This window comes from Eulemur rufifrons, chromosome 2 (genome assembly GCF_041146395.1).
Source record: "Eulemur rufifrons isolate Redbay chromosome 2, OSU_ERuf_1, whole genome shotgun sequence".
In the NCBI taxonomy this organism is placed as follows: domain Eukaryota; kingdom Metazoa; phylum Chordata; class Mammalia; order Primates; family Lemuridae; genus Eulemur; species Eulemur rufifrons.
The window spans coordinates 75,138,912-75,157,796 of NC_090984.1; the positions used below are offsets into that span (position 1 = coordinate 75,138,912).

General features: G+C 37.8%; 1 protein-coding gene across 5 annotated transcripts in view; it reads left to right on the plus strand.

Moving 5' to 3' along the window:
* The first annotated feature begins 404 nt into the window (after window positions 1–404).
* Window positions 405–18,885, plus strand: part of LRFN5 (leucine rich repeat and fibronectin type III domain containing 5) — a 238,722-nt gene continuing 220,241 nt past the window's right edge. For 3 of the 5 annotated variants that reach the window (XM_069464583.1, XM_069464572.1, XM_069464582.1), the window contains exon 1: window positions 891–2,095. The gene's annotated coding sequence lies outside the window, so the exon portion shown is untranslated. Of the gene's footprint in view, window positions 2,096–18,885 lie in introns of all 5 variants that reach the window. The other 2 variants (XM_069464584.1, XM_069464581.1) reach the window with 1 other exon arrangement.

The following is an 18,885-nucleotide window of genomic DNA, read 5'->3' on the forward strand; positions in this document are numbered from 1 at the left end:
TTCCCACTGCCATTAAGCAGCCGCAGCCTGACCCGGTGGCACTTTATTCTGTTACCACTGGGCCGTGGGCGAGGAGCACATTCCCCTTTCGCAGGCAGCTGGGGACGCCCCGGGAAGTTAGCTCTCATTCTCCAGGTTTTCCGCCTTTCCCCCTCCCCCTGCCTGCAACGCCCCCGCGCGCCTCCTCAACCCCGGGATTTCCCAGAGCTTTGCTGTTCCGCTCTGCACGCCCCGTGTGAATCGGTTCCGAACACGTCTGGTGGGGAGGCCCGACGGCTGAGAAGAGCTAGTTGACTCGGGCCAGGGTATCATCTGATTCTCGGGGTCTTGTCTGAGTCTCGGGGTCTGGGCGGCGCGGCCGCTCCCGTCACTGCGGCGAGGGCTGGGCTCACGGCCGCGCGCCCGCCGCCGCCGCCGCCTCCATGCTGCAGCGCGGGACGCAGTTCCTCCGGACCAGGCGGCTGCCGGTGCCAGCACGCGCCGCCGTGGGGAGCTCGGCGTTGGGGCCCGCCCCAGCCTCGGCCACAGCCCGGAACCTCGGTTGCCTGCCTCGCGCCTGAACTGCGGACTCGCCCCAGCGCCGCGGCCGGCGGGCGGGGCGCTGTGTGCAGCGGCGCGCAGGAAGGCGGTGAGCGTGTGCAGAGCTGCCTGAACCACAGGCTGTGTGCGTGTGTGCGCGTGTGCCTGTGTGCGCGTGTGTTTGCGCGTGTTTTTCCTTCTTCCCGTGAGGATGTGAATGGTTTCGCAGCTGGCTGCTCCCTTAGGATTCTTGACTTTTGGGAGCTGTGGACTGTGAGCACAACCCACCCATATAATTTGTTTTGCACGCTTGGTTATATGAGGAAAAAAAGCGCAACTGGACGGAGGTGGGGCAGACCAACGAAACCTGGAAATACACACACACACTCACAAGCGTGAGGAAGAGTTGAAAGACTTCAGAAGACTTTGATAACCTCCCTGCTGGCCTTTCCGTTTTCCGGAAAGATCCTGGATGTTTGCTACCTTTTCAAGTCATCTTGGCATCCCTCTAGTGTTTTTGTAAGCTGCTTTCCAGCTAGCTGCGTGTGTGTGTGCGCGCGTGTGTGTACGCGCGCGCATATCTGATGCATTTGACTGTCTTTTATCCAACTGCCCAGAAGCAAATGTGTTAACTCGGCGATGCCCCTCCATGCCCGGGTTATTGCAGAGCGCGGAAGACGCCCAGATCCATTTTCCTGTCAGGATTCGGAGAAGCCGCTGGGTTGTGGACCCAGGTGTGTGGATTGCTTTACCCAGAGGCTTGGAAAACGCCGGGATTAACCTGCTTCCAGGTACATTACAAGGTCAAGAGAGGGTCTTGCAGCTGTCTTGTTTCTGTGCACCTGGACCTTACTGTCTTGGCCAGAGGGATATTTCCGTTTCATTCCACAGCATTTGAAGCCAAAAGTTCAGCCCTTCTAGCTGGTTTGCTGTACAAACAAGGTAATGAAGATTGCTTTTCAAACTGCTTAACAAAATCCCGACTCTTCCTCAGCCCTTTCCTGGCTTCCTGTTCCCCACCAAAATGTCAACAGCTCTTGAATTACATGGATTTGGGTTGGAGAACTTGAAGGAAACGTGATTAAACGGCTATGCGTGAAAGCTGTTTTTGCTGCCCGCGGTCTGGTGGACTTCAAAGCCGACCGTGAGAAGAACCAGTTCCCTCCTTGCTTTTCCCTCCCCGTGCGGTGCTGTGTGTGCGTGTGCAAGTGTGAGTACAAGTGCGCGCGCGCCCGGGTGCGAGTGTGTGAGTGTGCGTATGTGAGTGTGCGTGTATCTGTGTGTGAGTGCCTGGCCGCCCTGCCTCTGCCCGCTCTCTGGGCGCTGAGCCGCGGGTTTCATGGGGCGATCGCCACGGATCCCCCACCCGGCGCGACCTGCGGGCAGCGGCGGCAGTGGCAGGAGCCGCCTCTCCGGCTCCCTAGGATGCGGGTGCTGAGCTATGGCAAAGGGCAGAGAAGTGACGAACGAGCTCGGCGTACGACTGTAAAAACCACCTGGAGCCACCTTGCCGGGATTGTACCTGCGGGCAGAAAGTCTTCCTACGACCGACCCTCTTTTCCCCTAGAGGAATCAGGTAACAAGCAAACGACTACTCGCCTCACCCAGTTTCCGTCTGATCTTGTTTCTAGTGTCTTATCTGCATTGCAGGCTACTTTACTTATTAATGTTTTGAAAATCATTAGGAAGGGCTGGGTATCCAAGGGCGCCTGCTCGGTGATGTTGTAATACGATTTCTAGTAGGTGGAATGGAAATTTATACCTGAGCACTTAATCTAGTAGTGAAAGCTAAGGGAATATGGATATGCTCCACCCTAACGATATTTTTTAGAGCTAGACGTGTTTAACCTGTCTGAAGATGCCAGAGATTAAAATTCTATGTTTCCTTCGGGCTATGGTTGCCATGGACCATTTGGTATCCAACCCTTTCCAGATTGTGCAGTGTGAGTGGGTGTTTGGTTTCCACCCATCATTTCAGCCAAAGAGCGTTTTGACCTCTCTCTACTTCTGGTGCCAGGTGGTTTTCTTTTTTTGTTGTTGTTGTGGACAAGCTTGCCAGATCCTTTTAGTAGCTGTAAATTACGCATCTGGAGACTTTGACCCTAAATGGAGTTTTTTTGGGACTTGCTTTGCGTGGAAGGGAATTCATTGTCAGGGATGTGTGTGTTGAGATATGATGTTTAACTGCATGGGTTTCCTTTTATGTAGCAGAATAAATCCATGTAAGAAGTCCTTTTTATATCTAGAAGAAGGAGGCTAAAACCTTAACCACTACCCAACACCATCCCCAGCTGTATTGTCTCCCTTGCAGAGAAGAGCTTGTGTGTGCGTTTTTGGGTTTTTGTTTTGTTTTTGCTTTATGTCTGTGTAATAGATATTTAGAAAATTCTTTTTAGTGCTTTGATTTACAAGGGGCAGGTTAGATTTGTAACTGCCTAATTACATATTGGTCTGATATGTTAAAATGGAGATTCCCATGGCCGGCTGAGCCAGAACAAATTTAGTTAACTTCCAAAGCACCTTTATTTCTCTCATTTTCTTTCCCCTCACCTCTGCGTTCACCCGTTCAGAAAATTTCACTTCTTTCTGGAAAGCATTAAGATTAACAAGATAAAGCACTTCCAAAGTAGTCTCATCAATGTTTTATTCCATAGTGAAGACGAGCTGAATAATTCAGCTAAGGGAGTGCTCATTTGTCTCCCGCCTTCGGGAGCTGCCTGCTGGCTGCGTTCAGCGGAGGATTTGGCCGCGCCAAGCTCTGGGCGCCCTGCTCCAGGAGGCGGTGTGGCTGGGGCTGTTTGGGGGTTTCTCTTTGCTAAAGCTGCTTCGGAAGTATAGGGGCGCTGATTGATTTTTCTCCACTCGCTGCTGCGTTTCTGTAGATACCCATATGATGGCATTTGCAGACTTCGAGCTGGCCGATAGCTGCTCTCCTTGTCCCTGTGAGCCTACATCCCCAACACCTCCTCTGGAGTCTGGTCTTGGCTGCTGCTGCAGCCTTCGCAGGCTGGTGGTGCTACAAGGCCGTGTATGTAGCCGGCTTGGGGGCTGGGTCCTGCCACTGCAGCTGCCAGGCTGGCTTTGACAATTTCTTGGGGCGGGGCAGGAGAGCTCAGGGGGCCCCCTGGCAGACAGCAGGCGCGTCATGGCGTGGCCGAGGTGGCCGCCCGGATGGATGTGAGAGGAGGGAGATGGAGAGAGGCGTATGGAGGGCGGTGGTGTCCTGCCTGTGCCAGCAAAAAAAAAAAAAAAAAAAAAAAAAAAATCTCTCTCTCTCTCTCTCTCTCTCTCTCTCGCCCCCTTACCCCCCCTCCCCAATGAATATTCAAGAACATGGACCATAAGCTGTCTACAAAAATGCCTTGAAATTCTGCTTGATTTATCAGGATTAAAAACCTGAAGCCAAGTGTATGTTTCCTAGATTCCCATTTGTTCCTCTTCTCCCCTCCCCTCTTGCTCTCTTGAATTTGATCAGGTCATTTATACCCTTTTTGCCTCCAGTTGAAACACTGCTCCGAAGTCAACTAACATCCCTCCCCCACCTCATGCCTGGTAAACATGAAGGAGGAGGACATGAGGGCCACTCTTCAGACAGATTTGTTTTGTGAAGACTTCAAGCCCTAGGAAGAACTAATGAAGGATACAGAAGATAACTCCACTTTAACAGAAAAACAGGTCCACACTCTGCCCTCTGAGGATTCAGCAAAAAAAAAAAAAAAAAAAAAAAAAAAAAAAAAGCGTATTGCCTGCATTAAAAAATAAATAAATAAAATTTTAAAAACTTGAGAATTTGGGAAAAATTAAGAGAGGATTTTTCTTTTATTTTAACTTTTTTTTTTTATTTTTATCTTTTAGTGAATTTACTTGTAATTCCTTTAACACTCGGAAAATCCTAGACAGAAATCTGATTTGTGTGTTCTAAATGTTTGACAAGGACACTCCTTTGTTCCCCAAGTTACTTCGGAATATTATTGCAATAGAAATATCCTACTCATAATATTTGTTAGCAAATAAGTCATACCTATTTAGAGCGTGCCCAAGAAAGAACAAATGGTGGTGAATCTAGGTACTTGGGAAATAAGATATTTTCCCCATCTCCTGCCTCATTTCACTTTCTGCTGGCCTTTCCCCACTAACAGGTCAATCTTTTGTAGGTTAAATATTCCCGTTGCACCCTCATCCTCAGAGAAGGCAAAATAAATGAATTAAAATGGATGATGAATGCTCAGAAGCCTAAACATAGATTATGGTGTGATTCCTGCTTAAAAATGCCATTCATTGGTCCACATTGGAATTAGATTAAATGGCATAACTAAATAGAGTTCCTAGCACAGAGTTTCATGTATAGAAGTTCATCAGAATAATGAAGGTTTTTGCCAGCCTTGTCTTCTCCCTTTTCTGGAGAGATGGAGAGTGTACAAGTTAGTCTAGAGATCCCAGTCCACTGTCCTTGTTAAGTATTGTCCTTAGAGCTGGCCTGGCTAACTGGCCTGGCTCACTGGCCTATCTCACTGATAAGACTATCAGGTAATGATAAGAAATTTCCCAGCAAAAGCCTCTTTCTTTGTAAGCCCTCTTTAAGTCACTATTAGTAGAGGTGGAACAATAGGACATCTATGGAAACAGACATGAACAGGTAGTCAGGTGCAAAGAAGTTGTCGCTTGATTCCTGTCCCTTGAACCATTTCTTTTAGTCATTTTGTTCCTTTCTCTTTTTAAGAGGAGAATGACCTTGAGCAACACCAGTCTTCTGTTCATCGCATACCTCTTTCCTTCCCTCTTTCCTTAAGTGTATATGAAAAAACATATACACACATCTCATTGTTTTTTTTAGTATTTTGTTTTATGTTTAATGTAGGAAACAAATCATCTCATATGAGATTCCTGTTCTGGTTTGCTTTAGGAGGAGTTCATCAGGGTATATCTCTGATTAATATGAGCCAGAGGTGATTTCTTTCCTTTTTCTGAAGAGGAGATAGCAAGAGCTGTGGACACCTGAGTGAGAATTCTTCCACTCCTAACCCCAATTCTGTTCTTTCTGTGTCCTCTGTCATTAAATGGATTCTTGGTGTGAAAGTGATACCTGGTCATGGCATTGATGTTTAAATGATCATCATATGTTATATCTTCTTTTCGTCTTTTCATAAGTGACCATCATTTCCCTTTGTCCACTTAAACCGGTACCTCTGTTTCTTCTTGCAGCTTAAAGCACTTTTGGCTTGGTAGTTTTGCTGAGTTTTCTAGCTGGTGAAATTGGGATCTCACGTTCTGCTGATACTAGTGCTGTGTTGTTATGTGGTTGGAATGAGATGCAAATATCTAAAAATATTCCTGCCTCTCTATGAAACTACTATATAATAGCTAATCGGTTATTTATTTGATGATAAATTTACAATAAATAAGATTAAGTATTTTTGCCAGTTTTGAGGTTGGAGAAAAAAAACTACTTGAAACTTCCTGTCTTAACTGTCTAACCTATTAGTTTATTCTGGTGATTTTTATTTTCTGTTTACTAGAAAAATGTAACATATTGATATTAACTTCAGAGTTGTGTATAGTGTAATCAGTTCTAAGTTTTATGTTTCACTGAAGAATAAAGATAGAAATTTAGGCCTGATAGATGGGAATGTGAGTGTGACCCTCCAGGAGACATGACTAACAGATGATTTTGCTAAATCATTCCAAAGACACACATGTGCATATTCTGCATTGTTCAATAAACCTTGAGAGTGAGACTACTTATTCTATTTCTACAGCCCACATTCTCATTCTTGTGGCATCCTTCAATCATTGAGGACTATTTAGGACCTAAGGCAGTATAATTTGTCCATTACATGGTGTGTGCATGGTGAAATTAAGAAGTATTATATTTATAATTATTGAAGCTATTCTGGTTAGAGGTGAATTATTTTCATTATGCTCTATCAACATAAATTGTATGTCATTATGGAAACTCAGTTTAATATAACAGTAGACAGAAATGTAAGAATTGAATGCAGAGATAGCTAAGGCTGCTTTTGAACTTTTTCATCATAGTGTTCTCATACTGTTCTGACAAAGTGATTTTTACTGAACTATAACATAATTTAATACTAATTAGAAAGTTGGTTAATGAATGATAGAGAATTACAATTAAATTACATGATTATATAAATGTGCTATCATTTAGCTGATATCAAGTAAGCCACATGAGAAGGCTTTATTAAACTTCAAACTACATTTGTATTATTTCTCAGAAATTGGCTTGATGGCCAATATCTGTTAAGTTGCATGGTCACATTGGAAGGAAAATGCCAATTGATCAATTTGGGTCTTCTTAGAAAATTTATATTTTTATAAAAGAAAGCTATCACATCTTAAAGCTCATACTGTTGTTCCTACATTTCTTTATGGAAACATATATATAATTTATTGCTTTAAAAATCTTCCAATGAAATATTTTGAAATTTGTATTATAATCCTTGTGAAGAACATTTGTAGATTTTTGATAGAATATTGAACCTATTTTAGATTTTACAACAAACATGACTCTAGAAAAGAAGTAATAGGAAAAATGATTAAGGTTATACAATACTTTTAACAAAGTCTGGGAGCAGTTTCTAATTTCTTAGAAAAAGAATGAAAGACAACTAATTAGTTGGATATACACTCAATCAGAAATTGTATATTTAATCAGGGATGGAAGTCAACATGGGGCGGTGCTGTTTATCTTAATCTGTTTTCACTTCACCCTGTGCAGCTCTTTTGAAAAAGTGCTACAGAGCCTTGCAGGACAAACTTCAGTTGTACTCTCCATTTTGATTCCTCATTTCTTGTCTTAAAGTAGGTTTTTCATGGATCTTAGTAGTGTTACCTCCAAAGTTATAGGATATTTGCATTAAAGTGATTTACTGATGGGAGTATATCAATTATGTCACCATGAAACCAAACTTTCTCTCATCTTCTTTAAAAGGACAGGTTGTGATATTTTTCTTATTCCTTAGCTTTCTTTTTTATTATTTTTCCCCATAGTGTGAAAATTCGTCAGGTTATTAAATGATTTATGTGCACTTATTTTTGTAGTATTTAGGCATTTGCATAGCAGCATAAAGTGCATAAAATTATATGGGAACATTGAACACTAACTACATTGAGTAGTACTTATGCTCTATTCCACATGAAAAATATGCTGATATTACTAGTATTTACAGGCATTTTAATTTGAAATTCCATATTCAATGGATATAAACCTAATGTTAGATTGAAAATTTGAGATTATTTATATAAATTCTGTTGGGATATTTGCCATATGTTGACTGCTCAGTTGTCAGGCACTTTAACAACATATAACCAGGCATTGGGTGCCGACCTCAAGGAACTTGTTTTCTTAGTAATATGAAAAATGTAAACAAATGAAAATTCTTGAAAGTATTTTATTATCTGACATTTTTAATTCTATTTTGATGTTTCATGCTTTGCAGTAGGGGAGAGAAAAGAAATTAGGCAGAAATCATGGTTGTGTTTTGTAGGGGTTGGTATTTTGCAGTAGTTAGAAGCATGAACTTTGGGATTCCACACACCTGTATGTAAGCCCTATGTAACCTTGAACAAGTCTTTGAACCTCTCTGAGCCTCAGTGTCCTCAACTATGAATGAGGCCACTAGGATGAGCTATGGAATAAAGCTGTCTGGAGGTTTTAGTGATATAGTGCATTAGGCACTTAGCTATTATTATCATTATCACCATCATCATCATCACCTCATCATTACTTAGCATGAGTGTGAAGAAAGAAACTATAGAGGAAATGATAATTGTATCACTTCAAAGTCTATGGTTGAGATCATAGAACCTCAGAGTTTCAGGGAATACTAAAGTCCATCCACACCAGGGGGCACATAGATCAGTGTCTTTAAAAACCAGGCAGAAGATGTGAAGCAGGCAATTTGGCTGGGTATAAGAAATCATAGGCTGTAGGATCTCTGCTATACTGGAGAGTGCATGACTTGAATAAAAACATTCAAATTTAAATTCATTTAAACCCCTGATGGACATGGAATTTATGAAACCTTTAAGTCCTCCTGACATATATTCAATCTCAATAGTTCTCTGAAGCATCTCTGCCAGGTGGTCATCTCAACTAAGCTTGAGTACTTTCAGTGATTCCAAAATCACACCACTGAAAGTAGATTATTCCACTTTTATATATATGTCATAATTTTCTCTTTTGGGTTGAGACAAAACTCTGGTATCCTGTAACTTCTTTTTTAATTTATTAATATTTATCTATTTTTTTTAGAAACAAGGTCAATCCACATTGTCTATGGTGGAATGCAGTGTCTTTTCACAGGTGCAGTCATCATAGTACCCTACAACCTGGAACTCCTGAGCTCAAGCAATCTTTCCACTTCAGCTTCTGGAATAGCTGGGACCACAGGCATGCACTACCATGCCTAGCCTGTAGCTTCTAATTAATTTTTACCTAGGAGGAGGCAACACAATAATCTATTACCTGATGAAAGTACTTCAAATATTTGGAATGAGTTTTTTGAGATCCCACACACAATTGGTCCACTTATGATTAAACATATCCTGAACCTAAACTGGTTTGGGGCAGTTTTTTGGTCATGTTTTCAAATCCCTTTTACCTTTTAAGCTCAATAAATGTCAGCTATCATTAGTCTTTATCATCACTCTCTTCTGGACAGGTTCTGGTTTGTCACACTTTCATTGACGTGTAGTATCAATGTCAAAAACCAGTGTGTGTTGACTAGTGTAGAGTTGAGCAGGGCCATTGTTTCCTTGCTTTTGGACAGAGAAAGCAGGTACATTCCGTAACTTTTCATCTTGCTCTCTCATGTTAGCTGCTACAATTTGTTCAATGCCTTCTTTCCTGCTGAACTTGAACACAACATAGGAGTCCTTAACATATACCTCTTCAAGATGCTTCGTACAACTGGCCAACCCAAAATTGGTCACAAAATTAAAAATATTTACTATTATCAGTTTAGACATTAATAAAGATACACGAGACCATTTTCTCAAAGTTCAAACCAGATGGTTTACTCATTATGACCAAATTACTTAATTCTTTCCTACTAAATGGTGAGAGAAAAGTATTAATAACATACTTTTTAATTTTTTCATTCATAATAAATAAAAAAAACAATGAAATGGAGCAAGGTGAGAAGAGTAAAGTTTCACCTATTCCTGAGGTGATTGGCTGGCTTCGTCATGAGCTCTCTGATCCAGACAAGAATCACTCAAGGCCATTCTTTAATTCCTTTAACAAACATGTATTTGACATTTAATGCATACTTAGACACTACACTAAACATTTCTCCTTTGAGACACAAAAGCCAAAATGGCATAGATGTCACTGTGGAAAAGTTGCAATGTAGAATGAGAAACAAATATTCTTTCAAATTGCAGCCCTAGTCCTAAATCAGTCTTGATGACATTTTCACACCTTTGCCTATAGATGATATTGATTTCTAGAATATTTAGTAAGTTAATTTGTATTGCCTTCTCCATTAATAAAATTGATGATTAGGCTCCTCGTAGTATCCCCAGTCTCTATAGGAAGTTGTCTAATTTCTAACAAGGGGAAAAATGATTTGAATACAGAAGGAAATGACAACTGAACGTCCATTAGCTGCCTTCCTTGCAGAATGAGTCTTTTGGTTATCAACATTGTCCATAATCTTGAATGTTATTCTTTTTAGGCATCATGTTTAAAAATGATTATTAAAAGTTTTACATGTAATATATATGCAAATAGTTATCAAGATTTATATACCAAGTCTAAATATAGTTATTTTTTTAACAACGCCTTCATTATGTAGGCTAGTGATTGCAGAAAGCCTTCAGGAACCAATTCATTACATGTTCAAGGCAATTTATTCTGATACTAAATTTTCCCCACCTTTTTTCCTTTCTAGTTTTGCTGTGTGATTTTTTAAAAATCTCCCTTGCTTTTATATAGCTAACTTTTATCAGTGTATCTGATTTCCTTTTTAACTCACTGATAGGAACTTATTAACAAAATAACAAGATTGTTAGACATGTTTGTAACATAAGAGCCTGAGGCTGAGTGAAAGTCTAAGGCCTCATCCTCTGAGTAAAACACATGAGCTTTTGGTCTATGTGTTTTATGAGAAGAGCACTAAAAGATGTTCGTATCTCTTGGATAATATATAATGCATGATGAAGATCATTAGCAGCACCATCATTTTCTGAGAAGGTACTCTTTGCCTGGCACTGTTGGTTTTTGCTTCTCTACTGCTTAGTAGTAACTCTACAGTTTAGTTAGTCATGATTGTCTTCATTTTTTAGAGGGCAGTTAATAGGCTTGTTCATGATTATGCAACTAATAGACAATAGGGCTAGACTTCAAATCTAAATATTTTTTATTCTAAAGAAGATGCTCTGTTTACTGTGCCTAGGACATTTCCCTTTATTTCCTCATCTTATGGCTTTTTTGTTGATTATTATATAAATGTGTTTTAGATTTCTCAAGGATGGTGAACATCCTATGATGTATAAATATATTATATTTTTAATTTCTCTTGTGCCTTATGGTGCTGTATGTATTGCCATGTTTTATGGAAAGTTTATGTACAGGGTTTATGGTTATCCATTAGGGGATTTTGTGGCTTTTTGTATTAAGATAATATTTGCATCCTAAGTCTGGGATATAAGTATATACTAAAACATTTTGATAAACTAGACTGTGCTATTTTGGGTGTTTTACTCTCTTTAATTCCCAATTCCCATCTGCAAAAGGGACTTGCAAGCCATTTAAATTGGCAGGTATGCTGTATGTGATTAATAAAACAAATAGTCCCTTTAACACTTTTCCGGATGCAGAAGAATCAGAGCAAACTGCAATGTTAGGATGGGGTGGAAATTCGGGATCACTCTGTCCTTCATTAACATCCTGGTGTTTGTCTCCTCAGGCTCTACCTTCCACTCACCTTGTACTACTTTGCCATGTTATTTGTGCAGACTTCTGTTGCAGTCCTTAATAAATACGTCAGGTGTTACCCCCCTTACTGCCTCCCTTTGGCACAGGGCCAGAAAGAAGTCGTGACAATCTTATGTCTTCAGCTTGAATCAATGTTCTCATTTCAATGACAGAGGGGCCTGATGACGGTCAGCCAAAATCTGTGCTTAATTTTAGATGTACATGTTGTCAACAAAGAAAACTTTTTTCTAGAATAAGCACTGTGATGTGCTCCTATTTGTGATCTACTTTCCTACCTCCTGTGGTGAATGCAAAATAGCCACAAATTCATTGCAGCTCTTCCCATCAAAAATAGATGCTTGTTTCCCTTCCCATTGAATCCGGGCTGGCCTTGTTACTTGCTTTGAACAGTGGGTATAGCAGAAGTGATGATGTAACTTCTAAGCCTAATCGTCCAGAGGCGATGTAGCTTTCACTCTTGCCCTCCTTGAAAGATGTTACCATCATGTGCAGAAGCCCAGTTCCTCTGCTGAGGACAAGTGGCCCAGCTGAGAGCCAGCACCAGTGGCTAGACATGTGGATGAGTCCACTTTAGACCATCTAATCACATTTGAGCCTCCAGGTAATTATAGTCACGTGAGTAGCCCTCCTTGAGACCAGCAGAAGAATCATCCAGCGGAGGCCAGCCTAAATTGCTGACCTATACAAAATCAACAAATAAAATGGTTGTTACTTTAAGCCACTAATTTATAGGGTAGGAATAGATAACTGAGACACCCACCTTGGGTAATGGGACATAGCAAGCCTCTATGCCTCTTTTGAAAGAAAACCTTGGCTCTCTTTTCCAAAACTCTCTCAACAAATACTTGTTAAATATATACTATAGCTAAGCATGCTGCCCCTTGATTCATGGATTCATGGAGTTTTGAGGCAGAATATATTATTTTTTTAAACCTTTGGAAGTGTTTGCTGATTTTTCAGTAGGTGCCTTTTCCTAAGATATTTCCTAACATGACTGAATGTAATTGATAAGTAATTTGGATTAGCCTGTTTTCTAATGTAGCAACTTATCACTGCATTAAAGAAGCTTCTCTAAAAATGTTGTCTTCTTATGGTGGGGGTGATGCCATTCACCTAAAGCCCAAGAGAGAAGTTGGCTTTGTTTCTCCAAGTCATATTTGGGCTTGGTTTAGTTCCATGTGACATTGTGTCCTTTCTCCAGGATTTCATTTTATCTTCTAATTATATTTTAGTGATTTGTATTTACTATTCATTTCTTCTGTAAATTAAATCTAGATTGCAACGTTACTTTACAAGGAGACTTGACACATACCTCATGTTATTTAATAATGTTCTCATTTATGTATCAAATTACTCTACAGGAATTTAACTTACTGTTACAGGTATAATACGGTGCAGAGTGTAAGCCACAGGTAGTGCAATAATGGTGATTTTCTAACTTTCTGATTACTACTATTTATTAGCAAATAATACTTAAAGATGAGTATAGTTGACTTCAGTGTCTTTTTTACTTTTAGAAAAGAGATATATATATTTGTGAGGGTGCATGGCAATGCATGTCATGTTCAACTAAATATTTTCTTCAGAAGTATTTTATAATTGTTGTAGATTTGAAAGCCTCTCTGTATTATATTGAATATAAAATACTTTATTTACATTTTCTTTCTGGTATTTCTTTCTGTGATTTTAGAGCTTAATATAAGATAGGTAATGTGTGTTGTGGTAATTATTTGAAATTTCTACTAGTAAATTATAAAATAACCAGGTATCTATTCTACCTGCTGCATTTGGCAATATATGTATGTTGCTATATGTAATATATACTATATATCTTACATGCAGTGCATAAGAATTGATTTTCTTTGCATAATATGTATCAGTTTCCTTATAAAAATGAGGCTAATGTTGATGTCTATCCCAGAGGCTTGTTGTGAGGAGTAAGTGAAATAATGTATTTACAGCATGTCACACATTGGCAAATAATGGAATGTTCAAACAGCACTAGCAATTATTATTTTTATATATATATAATATATATTGAAAGTGAGAAAATTACAATTATATGTAAAGGATAACTGCAAATATTTTTATATGTATAGTACAATTTCTCTTTTTAAAATAATAAATATCTTTATATCTTACATATCAGAATGTAATATTTGGCCTCAGTAGATTTTCAGCTTGTAAATTTCTTTCTACTTTACTCTGTTGAGATCCATGACTGAAGGAATCCTCTAAGATAGTATTAAGGCAATACTTTTCTTCACAGATTAATCCAGTGAGTTTTTAAAAAAAATGAATTAAAAAGAAACTATCTTTCAGATCTAGAGTAAGTAAACATCAGTAAACCCGCTTGGATCATATGTTAAAAACAACATCTCAAATAACGTATGGTCTTTAGGACATGGTTGGGAAATAGGCAACACCAATCCAAGGTGTTTGGGGTTTTGAAACTATATAACTTTTGAGATCTTACAAAGAAAAATAATATAAATTACAAACACAAAGATTCAGTTAGTGTCTTGGAAGGGAACTTTGTATACATAATTAGTTTTGTGGCAAATCTTCTCCTCTTATTCAGTACATGTTCAATGAATTGAGGAGAAATGAGTACTTTTTTTGTTTGTTTGGGAAAATTGACCTTGTAGTTCTTTAGACTAATTTATGCTAACTTGTTTCTTTTGCCATTTATGCTTATCTCTTTAATAGTTTTATTTCTTTGAATTTTAAATTGAAAATTAAAGTAATTGTCTAAGTAGCCATATGAGTATATGACTCTAGTGCTTATTATTTTATTGTGATCAAACTAAATAGGCAAATCAATATGTGTAACTGATAACCAAATTTTCCCAGGGATGTTGGGGAAATAAAGTTTCCTCAATTCCAAGTGTTGTCTGTAGCATTACAATTTGAAAACATGGAATAAATAATTGTCTCTCAAGTGTCTATGTTAAAGAAAAGAAGCAGATTCAAGGCCAATTTAAAAGCAAGATAGGGAATTTTGGTGAAATATATCACTTTTGGTACAAAGCATGTACTCAAGAGGTGCTGGTTGAATCAACTGATACATACATACCTACATACATTAATAAATAAATATTGGGTTTGGAATGTGGCTATAAAGCACTAAAATTTATTTATATGTAGCAGTAGAAACTAGTTTCATTTTTTATAGTCATTACATGTATATTGTTTACATTTTAATGACAGTATTTTTTAATATTTGAGGATGCACAAAAAAGAATCATAATCTTTGAAATATGAAAAGAAAACCTCTGAAAAATAATTTGATATCATTCTGAAAATTTTTCTTCTTTTGTGTGTACCCTTATGCCCTCTATGAAATACAGTCTCTATTGGGAATGGGAAGTACCAGCTCTGTCAAACTAATTCAAAGCACATAACACAAAACTTTCTTGGCTGGGGTAATCAGTACTATGGGATGATCAGTGCTTCTTGGAGAGGATCTATGCACGCTGAATGTAGATGGAGGTAGTACTCATTCTGGCCAAATTGGTGCTATCAATAATTATTTAAAGATATGCCATGTGATTTTAAGCTGAAATGATAAATTCTATATATAGTAGTCCAAGGAGGAGTTGAGTCCTACAAGTGAATAATATGTAAAAGAGTGAGACAAATGGAATTATGTGACTGTTTTCAAGCTTGTTAGAGTTCATGGTCTGTAACCAGCATTTTACAGCATAAGATTTTTGGTTTCAGCACCTAGAGTTAAAGCTAGAAAATATGGTTGTACCACTTAGGACTCATTTAGTAGCAAGTGGAAAATGCAATTCAAATTTCCTCAAGCATCAAAAGGATTTCTTGGTTCACAAAACTAGTAGCAGGGTTATCTTCAGGCATAGCTTGACTCAGTACTGAACGAGTTAAAAAACCAAGATCTAATTCCTCTCCATTGATTCCTATCCTAGATTTGGAAGGGTGGATCACTGTAGCTTCACATCATAACAACACCAAGTCCAAAGGCTGGAGAAAGACCATGAAAGAGAGGGAAAGGGAGGAAGAAGTAGGGGAAGAGAGAAAAAAAAAAGAAGGTGGGAGGGGGAGGGGAGAAGAGAGAGAGAGAGGAGAGAGAGACAGAGACAGAGAGAGAGAGAGAGAAAGGAGGAGAGCTCAGGAGAGATCAATGTACTGTACTCTCCCTAATCCTCTCCTGGGGAAGATGCTTCTAAGTTTACGTAGTTCTTTTCAGTTATAATTTTTTGGACTTGTGCCATATTTACATCTCTGAACTTGCTTAGTAGGAGTCAAGGCACTGCTTGGCTTATTTATCTCTTCCTTCCTTCTGTCTTTTCTCTCCTTCTATTCTTCCCTCCCTTCCTTTATTTCAGAATTATTTTCTATGAAAAGCTGCTCTTCTCAATGTGAAATTCAAAAGTGAATATAGCTTTAGTAAAATTTTAATATTTTGGTTTGATAATCACTGTTTCTTGTTTTAAGATTTCTTAGCAAGTTTTGTTATTTTAGAGGAACAAATTGAAAACTATCAAGCCACAGTCTTACTGTAAAACCTTTGAAATGAGTAGGTTTAATAAAATTTTACTACAAATAAAATTACATCTGTCTGTTTTTTCATGAGAAGTTAATGCCTGTAATATTTGTATATGCCAAGCTTTGTCTTATTATAACAGAACAGTAAGAGGCCATATATGTACATGAATATATAGATACTTTTGCATAAGCTTATTTTTATCAAATACTAAATCTCTGCTGATATGCATGCTGTATATTGTACTGTTCAGAATTTTCACACTTTAAAAGAAGATTATGAATAAATTCTAAGCTAAAAGGCTGTGAAGATACAATCTTTTATTCATTTTTTAATAAAATACAGTGTAGTAAAACTGTAGAAGTGAAAATGATAATGGCTGAATTTAGATAAAGTTTTTCTAAAATTCTTAGCTAGCCTCTTTTTCTCTTTGTAAAATAGAGATCATACAAGTGCGAATAATTATTGTAGCTTTTGTATTCATTATCATTCATCTATTTTTCAATCTTTTGAGGTATAGAACTATCCATTGTGATTTACCCATTTCTAGAAATCATAGTCTTTTTTGATAGTGATAAATCCATATTTTCCTGTCAACCTCATTTTTAGCTTTCTACTATCATTTAATTTTAAGGTTGTAGGGATAATAATGAACTCAGTTTTAAGAGTGGTTTTAGTTAGAGGAAGGAAGTTATAAACCCCTGGCCTGGGGTGAACTGGGTAAGTTTTGAGAGTCTGTTTCAGCACAGGGTCAGCTCTGCTATTCATGCTCAGCCTTCCTTCTACCTAAAGGCTCATTGCTTTTCCCTCAGGACCAGAGCATCCCTGCAATCATTGAATAAAGAATCTTCCATTTGAAAAATAAAACAGCCAAAATTAATTCCTGTGAGGATTTTGGAAAAAAATTCTGTGTTCGATTTCCTACTAAGTGACATATCAGACAAGTAACCAAACATACCTATGTTTTATAGGAAATTCCAACCTAATGCATTTATTTTTGTATGCACCCTATGGTAAGTGATTTAGCATCAGTTTTAATAATAAATTTTCAGTATCTTTTCTATAAAGCTGCGTAAAGAAGTAAAAAACCAAACAAAAAAACAATATGTAGCCCTGACTTTCCAGTCTTAATTGATAACTGTGGATAACATCTACTTGTGTTATTATTGTATTTTATGAGACTGGGCAGGCTCACACATTCTTTGTTAGCTTACTTCAAAAGAGTGGTGATGGGAATCTGAAAGTCTCTGTTTTATAATAAGTTTTTGGTTAGAGTTCTCTAAAATTTATTAATAATGGTGACATCACAACTCAGCATTCCATTTGGAAGGAAGCTGGTGCCAGCCTGTGAAGAAAATAATGCAGTGTGGTTAACCAATGTTCCTGCTTCCTCTAGTATAATGTAACTAGTTTATTCAATTACATATGCAACAAGAAGCTTCTGAATTGTCAAGAAGGAAATGGTTCTTGGGCCTCTGCATATAAGATATCTGATGTCAAATACCTTGAGCTTCAGACATTCATATTTCAAAATAACCTTTGTCCCTTACTTTAGTATGGGTAGCACATAACCCATATATTTTACTAGATAAGAATACTTTAGAATATTTAATCTTTTAAATATAAACCAAGACATTGTACTTTTAAGCAAAGTGGACTGAAATTTGAATGACTGGTTAATTATTCTGAAATTAATCCTTTTGTGGAAGTATCATTGCTATTATTTAATTAAAATCAGCAATAGATTGTTCATAATCATGAACAAGGAGAATATACGGTAATGTAATATATCATTTGTAACCTCTTCAGATGATTCTTCAGAGGGAAAAATCATTGAGCTGGAAGGTTATCAGCAAAAATAGAATATAGCAAGAGCTATAAAAATAGCACTCTCTTCTCTGTCTTTTTCAATTTGGGTAGAGCATTTATGGTATGATTCTGCATGGAATCTGCAAAGTGCTCTAAAGACTCACTTTTAATTGAGATAACTCCCAGCTTTTTGAAGTGAAACCAGTGACAGACTAAAGTGACATTTTGATTAAGCAGTGTTGAATTATAAAATACCATTACTCTACATCACTGCTGGGAACCTTAATTGGAGTACACGGTCTGACTAAACCAACGATAGCAACCAAACAAAAACAAAGAAACAAAAACTGAATCATGTTATCCTTTTATATCAATTCTCTAACCCTTCACACAAGTGTGTGCACACACAGGTACACACAAGAAATTACAGTTTTCCTCATTTCCTCCTTTTGTCCTTTTATTTGGACCAAATTAAAGAATGTTCCTCATGATTTTCATTTTTTTCTTTGTTTTAGCTGCAAAAATTGAAATTGACTATTTCCAGATAAAAGATTTTAATCAAACGTAATCAATTGTTGGTTTAATTTTTGATGATCCAGCTTTAAGGATACTCTTTTTGTACTATTTCCATTCGTAGTTTTCTAAGATACAGACTGCTTTATTATCATCATCATGATTAAGGGATGACTATTTAACGATACATAATGAACCAGAGAGGATAGTATAATTACAGACTACTGTTCTTCAGATAGTACTTTGTATTGTACTTTAACATTATTGAAAGTAATAGGATACAGGTATGGCTTCAGAATTATCCCATAGATATAGCTGCACAGATAAAATGTAATTACAAGAATGTTTACTAGAGTATTATGACCTATAATAGCAAAAACATAATATACAAAACTTTATACAACCTAAGTATTCATCAATAGTGGACAGGTTTCTTAATGGAATACTGTGCTGCTCTTTCAGTAAATGAAATAGGTCTAAATTTGTTGATAAAGAAAGCTGATGAAAATGTGTGGTTATATAGGAATGAAAGTCATGGTGTATATAATGTTATCCTTGTGTAAAATATATA